This window comes from Sminthopsis crassicaudata, chromosome 2, assembly GCF_048593235.1.
Source record: "Sminthopsis crassicaudata isolate SCR6 chromosome 2, ASM4859323v1, whole genome shotgun sequence".
In the NCBI taxonomy this organism is placed as follows: Eukaryota; Metazoa; Chordata; class Mammalia; order Dasyuromorphia; family Dasyuridae; genus Sminthopsis; species Sminthopsis crassicaudata.
The window spans coordinates 219,325,682-219,332,095 of record NC_133618.1 but is presented as its reverse complement, the minus strand read 5'-3'; positions in this window follow the sequence as shown (position 1 = coordinate 219,332,095).

The window sequence follows — 6,414 nt, the reverse complement described above, 5'->3', positions numbered from 1 at the left end:
AAGACAAAGCCATAGAGAAGGTTCATAGGTAATGGGTATAGCATGCAGGAAGATAGCAAAGATGGCTGAGAAGAGATCATATATATATAGAAGAAGAACCAAGAAAGAAAAGTGTTATGAAAACTCAAAGAGGAGAAAATATTGAAGAGAAGGAAGTGATCTTTATTGGCACATACTAGATAAAGATCAAGAAGTACTATGACTGAAAAAAGACTTTTCTATTTGGCAATTAAGAAATCATTGGTAAATTTGGATAGATTGATTTTAGTTGAATGATGAGATCAAAAGTTAGATTGGGGAGGGTTTGGAAATGGAAATAGAGGTATGTTGTATGAATGGCTTTCTTAAGGAAATTAGCACAGAAGGGGAGGAGAGATAATGCTTAATAGCTCAAGTGATCAAGTGAGCTTTTCTTAAGTATAGAAGAAACATGAGATATTTTTGTAGGCATCAAGAAATGAATCAGAAAGTAGGGAGAGATTGAAGATTAGAGGGAGAGTAAAGCTGTTGTGGGATAATCTGCTGGAGAAAGAGGGGGGAAAAGCATCAATCATCATTGATTTAAAGGAGCATAATGTTCTCAAGAAAAACAGCCATGCCTTCATCAAAGAATTAAGTGAAATATAAGAAATTATGGTGTGATACAATAGGATTGTGAGATGATAAAAGGAGAAGCAGGAGATCTCAAAGCATAGCCTCATTTTTTTTTAAGCATCAAGCAAAGTACTCAGGTGAGAAGGGAGGTTTGGAACAATCACTGTGGTGAATTGGATAAGGGAACAAATTGTTGTACAAGAAGAGCCCAGTTTATATTAGATATCATGAATTTGTAGAAGACTCAGTCAGTAGTTTTATGACTTTCTGCAGCATTCTTTAGAAGTGAAGAAGGCAGATGTATATGGAGGGTTATTCAGGGTAATGAATTGACAAAGCATGATCAGCAATCAAATAAGAGTGCAAGGGATTTGAGAGTAGAGGTTTGAATTAAACTAGTTCACTGAGTGGGTGATATTGGGAAAGGAGGAGAGTGTGGGTAAAATTAAAATAATAGTATTAGAATAGTAACAGTATTAGAACAAATGGAGTAAATAAATTCATAAAGATGTCATCTTGTCATACAGAGAGTGTGATCCTGAATAAGTCACTCAACTTCAGTTTTGTCATCTGTAAAGTGGGGATAATGATAGCATCTAACTTCTAGGGTCTTTTTAAGTAAAAATTATAGAATATTGATAAAATACTAATTTTAATGTGCTATATAAATTCTATTATTGTGATGGTGATGGTGATGATGATGATGATGATGATATTTTGTGATTATAGAACTTTAAAAAGACAAAGACATACATTTTAAAAAATTACTGGACATTTCTGTCTGGAAACTGTGGCAAAGTACAAACTGTCAGTATGATCCTGAAAGTTTTCTTGACAATAAAATTGGGAGGAAATACATTTCCTAACACTTACAGCTATCCCAAAGTAGAATGACTTCCTTTAAGAGGTAGTAGATTCTCTCTCAGTGAAAGTCTTCAGGCAGACGCTAGGTAACCACTTGTAAATAGTGTAGTAGATATTTCTTTTCTGGCATGGGTTGAAATAGAGAGTCGCTGAGGTATACTCATATTTTAAAATTCAATGAGAATCCTATGACAGAAATCTGAGTTTTTAACTGATTAGGGTGATGATAGTGAGTTGTTTTGCATCTTGAAAATTATGTAATGCTTTTTAGTGATTCTAAACTCTTCTCTGAAAAAAAAACCAACAAATTTAAATGCCAGTATTGCTTTGTTAATGCTGTGTCTTAATGATTTGTAGTGAACTACATTTTCTAGAGAATCAAAATGTAGGGTAAACAAAACAACAATGGAGAAAATAATGTTGAACATAAGTAGGCTATAATAAAGTATCCATATTTCTTACCTAGGAGAGTTCCCAGATATAAAAAGCTCTTGAGAAAGTTAAGAATATATGTCTTGCCATTTATATTTGAATGTACCCCAAGGTTTTATCCTGGACTTCTTTTCTTCTCTCTTCATTTTCTTGGTATTTTCACCAGCTCTTAAAAGTTTCATGATCTTAGTAAATATTAATGCCAATGTAAATAGTAAACTTCTATCTGTCCCTTAACTTCAGTCCCAATATGAACAAGCGTTAGATGGACGACTTCACCTGAGTGACACATAGCTATCTCAAACTCAGCATGTCCCAGATAGAAGTCATTATCTCCCCATCCCCACCCTCTGGAAAACTTCTCTGCTTCTTTTTTGGTTTCTCTTTTATATGTTATTGTTGAAAGATATATTCCCCCTGTTACTCAGGTTCACAATCTAGGAATTATTTTCACCTTTTCAATCTTCAGTATACACCATATTCAAAATCAATTGCTCAATATCATTGATTCTAATTCAACAGCATCTCATGTATCTTTCCCCTTCTCTATACCCACAAAACCACCACCCTAGCCTTCCAGTTTTATTGTATCCATTGCTTCCTTATTCCAGTATGTCTGCCACATAGCTGCAAAATTGAATTTCCTAATGTATATATCTGACCAACTTACTACCCTGTTCTAGAAACTTCAATGTTGTTGCAATAAAATGAAAAATCTTTTTTTTTTTGGCATTTAAGACTTTTTACAACATCTTTCTGGTTTCATGATATCCAATACATTTAAATCAAATTGGTGTTATTTCTCCTTTTCATCCATGAGATTCACTATTCCACTTTGAGGCCTTTGTGCAGATGGTTTTCTATTGCTCTCCCTCTTAGTAACCCCAATTCCAGTCAAATCTCAACATAAGGTTCCTCTATTTATATGAATTCGTTATTGATTATTCAGTGATTAGCCTTCTCCTATACTTGAAATTAATTTTTCTTTTGTATGCATTTTATATTTATTTATCTTTGTATATATTATGTATATGTATATGTATATATATATATATATATATATATATATATATATATATATATATATATAAATTTCCTTTCTCCAGAAGAATGTCAGATTTTGAGAGCAGAATTTTTTGCTTTTATCTTTGTATTTTAAGTTCCTTGCAAAGTACCTGCTATAGAATAGGCTTTGATGAATCCTTTTGAACTGAATTCTTATTATATTTTTTATCTTTATAAATTACAATTTGGTTTCCACATATCACATAAACTAAAATAAAATCATAAATTAAATTCTTCACAATATCCAAATCTTGAAAAATAGCTAAGAAAAAGAGCATAAAAGAGTCATTTCTTATTATATATAACCTTATATTTTAGTAGTACACTATTTGGTAAAAGAAAGAAAGAGTATGTGCTTAGCATTTAATGCTAATACTAGCATTGTCTATCATTTTTCATCTGAGTTTTGTTGCTGTTTAAAGTCAGTTTAATATATTTCTATGGAGATAGATGTGTAGATTTGTTTTTATATACACATGTACACACGCATATATTGCTTTTGTTTTCTTTACTGGATCCCTTTTATACAAATTTTCAAATATCTCTGAATTATACATAGTCATCATTCCTTATATCACAATAATATTCTAAAATATGCATATACCATATTTTTTCCAGCAATTCTCCAATTATTAGGATCAGTATTCATTTGAAACCTTCTGTCCTAAAAACAGTGCTGAATGTTTTTGGACAGGCTAATTTTTCTCATTGTCAATGGCCTTCTTTGGACAAACCTAATATTCAGATTGATGGACCAAAAATGTAAATAATATTATAAATTTTATTGCACAATTCTAAATTATTTTCCAAATGATATTTCCAAAAATAATCATTGTTTCACCAGTTGTGAAGTAGGGTGCTTCTTTTTCTGTAAGTCCATCAAAAATGAATTACATTATATTTCATTGTTTTTGCGATTTAGGGGGGATATGAGGTGAAATCTCTGTATTGTTTTAAGATAAATTTTTGATTATTGTGATTTTTTGTTGATTTCTTTTGAAAACTATTCATATCTTTGATCCTTTATTGAAAATTGTCTTTTAAACATTTTGTTAATTTTTTATACATCTTGAAGGTTATTAATTTATAAGTGATATTTAATACAAAGTCCATAGAAAGGAGGCACAGTTTAGGTAGCTCAGTAGATAGAGCACTGGGTTTGGCATTAGAAAAATCTGAGTTCAAAACTAGCCTCACTCATTAGTTGAGTGATTTTGGGATAACCCATTTAATCCATTTGCTTTAATCCACTAAAGGAAGAAACAAATGGCAAAACACTCCAGTATCCAGATGCTGGAACCTTATATAAGTTCATGAAGAGTTGGACAAGATCAAACAAATAAACTAAATTTTTAAAAAATGATCAGTAGTATCTAACACAAAGTTTTCTACAAGTACATATATGTAGTAAGCTATTCTATGCACTCACACTCACTGATAAGCTTGATGACCAAAGGAGGGCTGCTCCTGCAAATGGTAGGATTAACCCATCAGGGTGTGTTCCTACTACTATAGCTCATGAACTCAACTGGTATGCTTCCCATTAACAATCAATAAATGGACTTCATTATTTCTTATCAAAAGAATTTACTTAAATGACATAGTAAAAAATAATAGTTACAAAACATTTCTTTCTTACCCTCCCCACCCCAAGAAAGCTAAGGGACATTTTCCCCAAAATACACATAACATCCTAGAGAAGTGTGTCCATGTGTTGAGTACAATAATAGTGAGGTAATCTGCAAAAATCGAGTGTGCTAAAAGCATTGATACTACACGGTTTGAAAGTCTCTTTTAACTTCAAGAATCCCTTTGCTAGATTTCTAGGATTTTCTCCCCTCCACAGCCTAGTTCTCAGTTGTAAGGAGTCACACTTCTTAAAGCTACTTCTTCTTTTGGGTGATTCTCTTTTTATATCTATCTGTTTCTTTATTTCCACTGGATATAATGCCTCTTTTTTGGTCTTCTAATTCTTCTTTAAAGGAAGAGAGAGTAATTTTCCTTTCCAGATCCTTTTTCAAAGATGTCTTCTAGCAATACCTTTGAGACTACAATTACTAACTCTCTTAGATTGCTAGATTCTATTTCTTGGTAGTGACCAATTGGAGTAAGAGGAAGAAGAGATAACTCCTCTTGCATGAGTGCTCTGTATAATTGATAAGAATCTTGTCTACTTTGTCCTTCAATAGGCTAAGCTATTTAAATCTCTCAGTGATATGGGTAATTTATTTATTTCTTCCCCAACTCTATCAGAGAGGAGTTCACATTTCAAAAAGTTATCAGTACATATATATATATATATATATATATATATATATATATATATATATATATATATATATATATATATTTATTTATTTATTTATTTATAAATATTTTAGTATCATCATTACCTTATGATTTCATTATATGCCCTCTGTAACTCCATTAAGTATGATGGGGAATACTTCCCCTCACTTGTATAATAAATGTAGAAGGAAGAAAATAGCATTAACAACTAAGATGATTATGAAAGACTTGATGCAAGAAATGGTATGAGTTAAACCTTGAATAAGTTAGGACATATAAGGAAAGATAACTGAAAATAAATGCACATGAAGAATGATGGAGAGGATGTGCAAAAACTGAAATGGAAGGGTGAGGTCTGTGTTTTGAAAACATCAAGTAGATTAGTTTAAGCAGGGAAGTAATGTATTCATACAGCCCATTTAAAAAAGTTCACCAACACTACTAGTCTATGCTTTCAGCCATCCACAACTGTCACTTTTTTGCTCTCTGCCCTACCACTTTACCCTCTGAATGTATTTCATGTTCAGGAGTGAGGGGGAGAGTTCATGCAAACAGTTTTGAATTCTTTCACTGGAAACAATTTCACGTAAAACACAAAAATTCATAAAGCCTTCTAACTGGTGCCAGACCATGCTTCATATAACATTTGTCCATTTTTATAATTTTTTTTGCTCTTCAATTTGTACCTACCTAACCAATTTTGACTTCTGCTGTGATGATCCTAATTAAATTAATACCACCATTACTTCTGGAGAACATATGCTAATCATGTCTCTTATGGATACATTCACTATCCCTGTGATTTCACAAAACAAGAGATACTTCCTTTGAACCACTCCACCATATATGTTGCCTCCCCTTATGAAAATGTAAGCTACTTGAGAGCTGGGACTGTCTCATTTTTATATTTTTTATTCCTTGAACTCAGAATAAATTAGATAATTAATGACTTCATGGATCTTTGTAAGGAGATGGCCAAGAATCACATTAGATGAGAAGAATGAGTATATGCATTGGCAAAGAGGATGCAATTATATTTATAAATGCCATCATATTTTACTTAGAAAACTCTAGATAATCAACAAAACATTTTCACCTTCATTCTTATAACATAGTTGAAATGTTTTTTCACATCATCCTTTTATTAGAATTTAATCATAATATTTATAA